We start from the raw sequence: 10,892 nt of genomic DNA on the forward strand, positions 1-10,892 counted from the left end.
ACTACACGTAAACTTGAGAATTGAAATTTTTTCTACTCGAAATTTTTGGATCATTAGGTCATTTACATCTTCAACATGTTTCTTGCATGCATATCCACCACATTTAAAACATGTTAGGATCAATTATAAATCTCTTTCTTATAAAATTCCACCAACCTATCTGGGGTTGTACAAGTGGAATTTCCCACACGTGAATAATAGAACTTTGGTGATCATTTTTAGTGCGTGAAAATAATTTTTTTCACACACATTTATTGTAGTTTTCAAAATCTTTTGCATACATAAACTACAAAATTTTCATTTTGTTGTGAACTATATTTGCCTTATCTTTTTGTTTACGAGAAAACTGAGAGAGTGAAAAACTCAAATTTGAAAAAAAAATATTGAACAACCAAAATGGAAATTCTCAAATGCTGAGAGAGATAATTCATAAAAGTATCTGTGATTTTTTACGTCCACTTTTTGTAAAATAGGCAAAAAGTGGGTTGTTTGGCTCTGGTAAATATCCCACCGCACGTTAACTTGAGAATTTTAATTTTTTGTACTCCTTGAAATTTTTGGATCATTAGGTCATTTCCATCTTCAACATATTTCTGCCATGTATCCACCACATTTAAAACATGTTAGGATCAATTAGAAATCTCTTTCTTAGAAAATTCCACCAAGCTATTTGGGGTTGTACTTGTGGAATTTCCCCAACGTGAATAACAAAACTTTGGTGATCATTTTTTGTGCGTGAAAATAATTTTCTTCACTCATATTTATTATAGTTTTTAATTTCTTTTGCATACCTATACTCTAAAATTTTCATTTTGTTGTGATCTATATTTGCCTTATCATTTTGTTTACGAGAAAACTGGGAGAAAAAAAACTCAAGTTTGAAAAAAAAAATTGAACATCCAAAATGGAATTGCACAAATGCTGAGAGAGATAATTCCAAAAAGAATCTGTGATTTTTTAGGTCTGTTTTCAGTAAAATAGGAAAAAAGTGGGTTGTTTGGCTCTGGTAAATATCCCACCGCACGTTAACTTGAGAATTTTAATTTTTTCTACTCCTTGAAATTTTTGGATCATTAGGCCATTTGCATCTTCAACATATTTCTTGCATGCATATCCACCACATTTAAAACATGTTAGGATCAATTAGAAATCTCTTTCTTAGAAAATTCCACCAAGCTATCTGGGGTTGTACAAGTGAAATTTTCCCAACGTGGATAACAAAACTTTGGCGTTCATTTTTAGTGCGTGAAAATAATTTTTTTCACTGACATTTATTATAGTTTTCAAATTCTTTTGCATACATAAACTCTAAAATTTTCATTTTGTTGTGATCTATATTTGCCTTATCTTTTTTTTTTCAAGAAAGCTGGGAGTGTGAAAAACTCAATTTTGAAAAAAAAAGTAGAACATGCAAAGTGGAAATGCACAAATGCTGGGAGAGATAATTCCAAAAAGTATCTGTGATTTTTTATGTTCGCTTTTCTATAAAATAGGTAAAATGTGGGTTGTTGGGCTCAAGTATATATCCCACCGCATGTTAACTTGAGAATTTAATTTTTTCTACTCCTTAAAATTTATGGATCATTAGGTCATTTGCATCTTCAACATGTTTCTGGCATGCATATCCACCACATTTAAAACATGTTTGGATCAATTAGAAATCTCTTTCTTATAAAATTCCACCAAGCTATCTGGCGTTGTACTAATGGAATTTCCTCTACATGGATAACCAAACTTTGGTGTTCTTTTTTAGTGCGTGAAAATATTTTCTTCACTCACATTTATTAGAGTTTTCAAATTCTTTTGCATACATAAACTCTAAAATTTTCATTTTGTTGTGATCTAAATTTGCCGTATCTTTTTGTTTACGAGAAAACTAGGAGAGTGAAAAACTCAAGTTTGAAAAAAAAAAATTGAACATCCAAAGTGGAAAAGCAAAAAATTTGAGGAAATAATTCCAAATAGTATCTGTGATTTTTTAGGTCTGCTGTTTGTAAAATAGGAAAAAAGTGGGTTGTTTGACTCCTGTAAATATCCCATCGGATGTTTACTTGAGAATTTTAATTTTTTCTACTCCTTGAAATTTTTGGATCATTAGGTCATTTGCATGTTCAACATGTTTCTGGCATGCATATCCACCACATTTAAAACATGTTAGGATCAATTAGAAATCTCTTTCTTATAAATTTCCACCAGGCTATCTGGGGTTGTACTAGTGGAATTTCCCCAACGTGGATAACAAAACTTTGGTGTTGATTTTTAGTGCATAAAAATAATTTTCTTCACTCACATTTATTATAGTTTTCAAATTATTTTGCATACAACAACTCTAAAATTTTCATTTTTTTGTGATCTATATTTCCCTTATCTTTTTTTTTACGAGAAAACCGAGAGAGTGAAAAATTCATGTTTGAAAAAAAAATTGAAAATCCAAAATGGAAATGCACAAATGCTGGGAGAGATAATTCCAAAAAGTATCTCAGATTTTTTAGGTCCGCTGTTTTTAAAATAGGCAAAAAGTGGGTTGTTTAGCTCTGGTAAATAAACCACAGCACGTTTACATGAGAATTTTAAGTTTTTGTGATTTTTTAGGTCCATTTTTTTTAAAATAGGAAGAAAGAGGGTTGTTTGGCTCTGGCAAATATCCCTCCGCACGTTAACTTGAGAATTTTAATTTTTTCTACTCCTTGAAATTTTTGGATCATTTGGTCATTTGCATCTTCAACATGTTTCTGGCATGCATATCCACCACATTTAAAACATGTTAGGATAAATTATAAATCACTTTCTTTTAAAATTCCACCAAGCTCTCTGGGGTTGTACTAAGGGAATTTCCCCGACGTGGATAAGAAAACATTGGTGTTTATTTTTAGTGCGTGAAAATAATTTTCCTCACTCACATTTATTATAGTGTTAAAATTCATTTGCATACATAAACTCTAAATTTTTCATTTTTAGTGATCTATATTTGCCTTATCCTTTTCTTTACGAGAAAACTAGGAGAGTGAAAAACTCAATTTAAAAAAAAAATTGAACATCCACAATGGAAATGCACAAGTGCTGAGAGAGATAATTCCAAAAATAATCTGTGTTTTTTTAGGTCCGTTTTCTGTAAAATAGGCAAAAAGTGGGTTGTTTGGCTCTGGTAAATATCCCACTGCACATTAACTTGAGAATTTTAATTTTTTCTATTCCTTGAAATTTTTTGATCATTAGGCCATTTGCATCTTCAACATGTTTCTCGCATGCATATCCACCACATTTAAAACTTGTTAGGAACAATTAGAAATCTCTTTCCTAGAAAATTCCACCAAGCTATCTGGGGTTGTACTAGTGGAATTTCCCCAATGTGGATAACAAAACTTTGGTGTTCATTTTTAGTGCGTGAAAATAATTTTCTTCACTCACATTTATTATAGTTTTAAAATTATTTTGCATACATAAACTCTAAAATTTTCATTTTGTTGTGATCTGTATTGGCCTTATCTTTTTGTTTACGAGAAAGTTGGGAGAGTGAAAAACTCAAGTTTGAAAAAAAAAGATGAACATCCAAAATGGAAATGCACAAATGCTGGGAGAGATAATTCCAAAAAGTATCTGTGATTTTTTAGGTTCGGTTTTTTGTAAAATAAGCAAAATGTGGGTTGTTTGGCTCTTGTAAATATCCCACCGCACGTTAACTTCAAGATTTTAATTTTTCTACTCCTTGAAATTTTTGGATCATTAGGCCATTTGCATCTTCAACATGTTTCTGGCATGCATATCCACCACATTTAAAACATTTTAGGATCAATTAGAACTATTTTCTTATGAAATTCCACCAAGCTATCTGGGATTGTACTAGTTGAATTTCCCCAACGTGGATAACAAAACTTTGGTGTTCATTTTTAGTGGGTGAAAATAATTTTCTTCACTCACATTTATTATAGTTTTCAATTTCTTTTGCATACATAAACACTAAAATTTTCATTTTGTTGTGATCTATATTTGCCTTATCTTTTTGTTTACAAGAAAACTTGGAGAGTGAAAAACTCAAGTTTGAAAAAAAAAATTGAACATCCAAAATGCAAATGCACAAATTCTAAGAGAGATAATTTTGAAATGTATCTGTGATTTTTTCGGCCCATTTTCTGTAAAATAGGCAAAAAGTGGGATGTTTGGCTCTGGTAAATATCCCATCGCACGGTAACTTGAGAATTTTAATTTTTACTACTCCTTGAAATTTTTGGATCATTAGGCCATTTGCATCTTCAGCATGTTTCTGGCATGCATATCCACCACATTTAAAACATGTTAGGATCAATTAGAAATCTCTTTCTTAGAAAATTCCACCAAGCTATCTGGGGTTGTACTAGTGGAAATTCCCAACATGGATAACAATACTTTGGTGTTCATTTTCAGTCCGTGAAAATAATTTTCTTCACTCACATTTATTATAGTGTGCAAATTCTTTTGCATACATAAACTCTAAAATTTTCATTTTGTTGTGATCTATATTTGCCTTATCTTTTTGTTTAAGAGAAAGCTGGGAGAGTGAAAAACTCATGTTTGAAAAAAAAAATGAACATCCAAAATGGAAATGTACAAATGCTGAGAGAGATAATTCGAAAAAGTATCTGTGATTTTTTAGGTCCACTTTTTTTTAAAATAGGCAAAATGTGGGTTGTTTGGCTCTTGTAAATATCCCACCGCACGTCAACTTGAGAATTTAATTTTTCTACTCCTTGAAATTTTTGGATCATTAGGTCATTTGCATCTTCAACATGTTTCTAGCATGCATATCCACCACATTTAAAACATGTTAGGATCAATTAGAAATCTCTTTCTTATAAAATTCCACCAAGCTGTCTGGGGTTGTTCTACTGAAATTTCCCCAACGTGGATAACAAAACTTTGGTGTTCTTTTTTACTACAAGACAATAATTTTCTTCATTTACATTTATTATAGTTTTAAATTTCGTTTGAATACATTAACTCTAAAATTTTTATTTTGTTGTGATCTATATTTGCCTTATCTTTTTGTTTACGAGAAAACTGGGAGAGTTAAAAACTCAAGTTTGAAAAAATAAATTGAACAACCAAAATGGAAATAGACAAATTCTGAGGGAGATAATTTCAAAAAATTTCTGTGATTTTTTAGGTTTGCTTTTTGTAAAATAGGCAAAAAGTGGGTTGTTTGGCTTTAGCAAATATCCCACCGGACGTTGACATTAGAATTTTAATTTTTTCTATTCCTTGAAATTTTTGGATCATTAGGACATTTGCATCTTCAACATGTTTCTTGCATGCATATCCACGACATTTAAAACATGTTAGGATCAATTAGAAATCTCTTTCTTATAAAATTCCACCAGGCTATCTTGGGTTGTACTAGTGGAATTTCCCCAACGTGGATAACAAAACTTTGGTGTTCATTTTTAGTGCGTAAAAATAATTTTCTTCCCGCATATTTATTATAGTTTTAAAATTCTTTTGCATACATAAACTCTAAAATTTTCATTTTGTTGAGATCTATATTTTCCTTATCTTTTTTTTTTCGAGAAAACCGGGAATGTGAAAAACTCCAGTTTGACAAAAAAAATTGATCCAAAATGGAAATGCACAAAAGCTGAGAGAGATAATTTCAAAAAGTATCTCTTATTTTTTTGGTCCGTTTTCTGATAAATAGGCAAAAAGTGGGTTGTTTGGCTCTGGTAAATATACCACATCACGTTTACATGACAATTTTAATTTTTTCTATTCCTTGAAATTTTTGAATCATTAGGTCATTTGCATCTTCAACATGTTTCTGGCATGCATATCCACTACATTTAAAACATGTTAGGATCAATTAGAAATCTCTTTCTTATAAAATTCCACCAAGCTATCTCAGGTTGTAGTAGTGGAATTTCCCCAACGTGGATAACAAAACTTTGGTATTCGTTTTTAGTGTGTGAAAATAATTTTCTTCACTCACATTTACTATAGTTTTCAAATTCTTTTGCATACATAAACTCTAAAATTTTCATTTTGTTGTGATCTATATTTGCCTTATCTTTTTGTTCACGATAAAACTGGGAGAGTGAAAAACTCAAGTTTGAAAAAAAAAATTCAACATCCAAAATGGAAATGCACAACTGCTGAGAGAGAAAATTCCAAAATGTAACAGTGATTTTTTAGGTCCACTTTTTGTAAAATAGTCAAAAAGTGGGTTGTTTGGCTCTGGTAAATATCCCACCGCACGTTAACTTAAGAATTGAAATTTTCTACTCCTTGAAACTTTTGGATCATTAGGTCATTTGCATCTTCAACATGTTTCTTGCATGCATATCCACCACATTTAAAACATTTTAGGATCAATTAGAAATCTCTTTCATATAATATTCCACCAAACTATATGGGGTTGTACAAGTGGAATTTCCCCAACGTGGAAAATAAAACTTTGGTGTTCATTTCTAGTGCGTGAAAATAATTTTCTTCACTCACATTTATTATAGTTTTCAATTTCTTTTGCATACCTAAACTCTAAAATTTTCATTTTGTTGTGATCTATATTTACCTTATCTTTTTGTTTATGAAAAAACTGGGAGAGAGAAAAACTCTATTTAAAAAAAAAAATTGAACATCGAAAATGGAAATGTAAAAATGCTGAGACAGATAATTCCAAAAGGTATTTGTGATTTTTTAGATCCACTTTTTGTAAAATAGGCAAAAAGTGGGTTGTTTGGCTCTGGTAAATATCCCACCACACGTTAACTTGAGAATTTTAATTTTTTCTACTCCTTAGAAATTTTTGGATCTTTAGGTCATTTGCATCTTCAACATGTTTCTGGCATGCATATCCACCACATTTGAAACATGTTAGGATCAATTAGAAATCTATTTCTTATAAAATTCCACCAGGCTATCTGTGGTTGTACTAGAATTTCCCCAATGTGGATAACAAAACTTTGGTGTACGTTTTTAGTACGTGAAAATAATTTTCTTCACACCCATTTATTGTAGTTCTCAAATTCTTTTGCATACATGAACTCTAACATTTTCATTTTGTTGTGATCTATATTTGCCTTTTCTTTTTGTTTACGAGAAAACTGGAAGTGAGAAAAACTCAGCTTTGAAAAAAAAAATTGAACATCAAAAATGGAAATGCATAAATGTTGAGAGAGATAATTCCATAAAGTTTTATTGATTTTTTAGGTGTGAATTTTTTTAAAATAGGCAAAAAGAGGGTTGTTTGGCTATCGTAAATATCCCACCGCAAGTTAATTTGAGAATTTTAATTTTTTCTACTCCTTGAAATTTTTGGATCATTAGGTCATCTGCATCTTCAACATCTTTCTGGCATGCATATCCACCACATTTAAAACATTTTAGGATCAATTAGAAATATTTTCTTATGAAATTCCACCAAGCTATCTGAGGTTGTACTTGTTGAATTTCCCCAACGTGGATAAGAAAACTTTGGTGTTCATTTTTAGTGTGTGAAAATAATTTTCTTCACTCTCATTTATTATAGTTTTCAAATTCTTTTCCATACATAAACTCTAAAATTTTCATTTTGTTGTGATCCATATTTTCCTTATCTTTTTGTTTACGAGAAAACTGGGAGAGAGAAAAACTCAAGTTTGCAAAAAAAAAATGTAACATCCAAAATGGAAATACACAAATGCTGAGAGAGATAATTCAAAAAAGTATGTTTCATTTTTTAGGTCCGCTTTTTGTAAAATAGGCAAAAAGTAGGTTGTTTGGCTATGGTAAATATCCCACCGTACGTTAACTTGAGAATTTCAATATTTTCTACTCCTTGAAATTTTATGATCATTAGGTCATTAGCATCTACAACATTTTTCTGGCATGCATATCCACCACATTTAAAACATGTTAGGATCAATTAGAAATCACTTTCTTATAAAATTCCCCAAGCTATCTTAGATTGCACTAGCGGAATTTCCCCAACGTGGATAACAAAACTTTGGTGTTCATTTTTAGAGCATGAAAATAATTTTCTTCACTCACATTTATTATAGTTTTCAAATTCTTTTGCATACATAAACTCTAAAATTTTTATTTTGTTCTGATCTATATTGGCCTTATCTTTTTGTTTATGAGACTACTGAGAGAGTGAAAAACTAAAATTTGAAAGAAAAAAAATTGAACATCCAAAATGCAAAAGTAGAAATGTAGAGAGAGATAATTCCAAAAACTATCTGTGGTTTTTGGGTCCGCTTTTTGTAAAATAGGCAAAAAGTTGGTTGTTTGGCTCTTGTAAATATCCCACCGCAAGTTAACTTGAGAATTTTAATTTTTTCTACTCCTCAAAATTTTTGGATCAATAGGTCATTTTCATCTTCAACTTGTTTCTGGCAAGCATATCCACCACATTTAAAACATATTAGGATCAATTAGAAATCTCTTTCTGATAAAATTCCACCAAGCTATCTGGGGTTGTACTAGTGGAATTTCCCCAACGTGGATAACAAAACTTTGGTTTTCATTTTAGTGCGTGAAATTTTTTTTCTTCACTCACATTTATTATAGTTTTCTAAATCATTTGCATACATAAACTCTAAAATTTTCATTTGGTTGTGATTTTTAATTGCCTTATCTTTTGGTTTACGAGAAAACTGCCAGAGTGAAAAACTCAAGTTAGAAAAAAAAATGTAACATCCAAAATGGAAATACACAAATGCTGAGAGAGATAATTCAAAAACGTATCTGCGATTTTTTAGGTCCGCTTTTTTTAAAATAGGCAAAAAGTGGGTTCTTTGGCTCTTGTAAACATCCCACTGAACGTTAACTTGAGAATTTTAATTTTTTCTACTCCTTGAAATTTTATGATCATTAGGTCATTTGCATCTTCAACTTGTTTCTTGCATGTATATCCACCACATTTAAAACATGTAACGATCAATTAGAAAGTTTTTTCTTATAAAATTCCACCAAGCTATCTTGGGATGTACAAGTGGAATTTCCCAAATATGGAAAACAAAACTTTGGTGTTCATTTTTAGAGTGTGAAAATAATTTTCTTCACTCACATTTATTATAATTTCCAAATTCTTTTGCATACATAAACTCTAAAATTTTCATTTTTTTGTGATCAATATTTGCCTTATCTTTTTGTTTACAAGACAACTGCGAGAGTGAAAAACTCAAGTTTGAAAAAAAAATATAACATCCAAAATGGAAATAAGCAAATGCTGAGAGAGATAATTCCAAAAAGTTTTGGTAATTTTTTAGGTCCGTTTTTTGTAAAATAGGCAAAAAGTGGGTTGTTTGGCTCTGGTAAATATCCCACCACATGTTAACTTCAGAATTTTAATTTTTTCTACACCTTGAAATTTTTGGATCATAATCTCATTTGCATCTTCAACATGTTTCTGGCATGCATGTCCAACACATTTAAAACATCTTAGGGTCAATTACAAATCACTTTCTTATAAAATTCCACCAAGCTATCGGGGGACTAGTGGAATTTCCCCAACGTGGATAACAAAACTATGGTGTTCATTTTTAGTGCATGAAAATTTTTTTCTTCATGCATATTTATTATAGTTTTCAAACCCTTTTGCATACATAAACTCTAAAATTTTTATTTTGTTGTGATCTGTATTTGCCTTATCTTTTTATTTATGAGAATACTGCGAAAGTGAAAAACTCAAGTTTGAAAAAAAAAATGTAACATCAAAAATGGAAATTCACAAATGCTAAGAGTGGTTATGCCAAAAAGTGTATGTGATTTTTTTGGTCTGCTTTTTGTAAAATTGGCAAAAAGTGGGTTGTTTGGCTCTAGTAAATATCCCACCGCACGTTAACTTGAGAATTTTAATTTTTCTACTCCTTAAAATTTTTGAATCATTAGGTCATTTGCATCTTCAACATGTTTCTGCATGCATATCCACCACATTAAAAACATGTTAGGATCAATTAGAAATCTCTTTCTTAGAAAATTCTACCAAGCTATCTGGGGTTGTACTAGTGGAATTTCCCCAACGTGGATAACAAAACTTTGGTGTTTATTTTTAGTGCATGAAAATAATTTTCTTCTCTCACATTTATTATGGTTTTTAAATTCTCTGGCATACATAAACTCTAAAATTTTCATTTTGTTGTGATCTATATTTGCCTTATCTCTTTTTTTACGAGAAAACTAGGAGAGCGAAAAACTCAAGTTTGAAAAAAAAAAATTGAACATCCAAAATGGAAATGCACAAATGCTGAGAGAGAGATAATTCAAAAAAGTATCTGTGATTTTTTAGGTCCGCTTTTTTTAAAATAGGCAAAAAGTGAGTTGTTTGGCTCTGGTAAATATCCCACCGCACATTAACTTGAGAATTTTAATTTTTTCTACTCTTCGAAATTTTTTGATCATTAGGTCAATTGCATCTTCAACATATTTCTGGCGAGTATATCCTTCACATTTAAAACATGTTAGGATCAATTAGAAATCTTTTCCTTATAAAATTCAACCAAGCTATCTGGGTTGTACTAGTTGAATTTCCCCAACGTGGATAACAAAACTTTGGTGTTAATTTTGAGTGCGTGAAAATTATTTTCTTCGTGCATATTTCTTATAGTTTTCAAATTCTTTTGCATACAAATACTCTAAAATTTTCATTTTGTTGTGATCTATATTTGCCTTATCTTTTTGTTTACGAGAAAAGTGCAAGAGTGAAAAACTCAAGTTTGAAAAAAAAAAATTGAACATCCAAAATGGAAATGCACAAATGCTGAGAGTGATAATTCAAGAAATTATCTGTGATTTTTTAGGTCCGCTTTTGTAAAATGGGCAAAAAGTGGGTTGCTTGGCTCTAGTAAAAATCCCACCACACGTTAATTTGAGAATTTTAATTTCTTCTACTCCTTGAAAATTTTGGATTATTAGGTCGTTTGCATCTTCAACATATTTTCTGG

Source organism: Aristolochia californica, unplaced genomic scaffold (assembly GCF_029961685.1).
Source record: "Aristolochia californica isolate CCGP_79_NKW_82.1479 unplaced genomic scaffold, dmAriCali1.0.hap1 SCAF_8, whole genome shotgun sequence".
Classification (NCBI taxonomy): domain Eukaryota; kingdom Viridiplantae; phylum Streptophyta; class Magnoliopsida; order Piperales; family Aristolochiaceae; genus Aristolochia; species Aristolochia californica.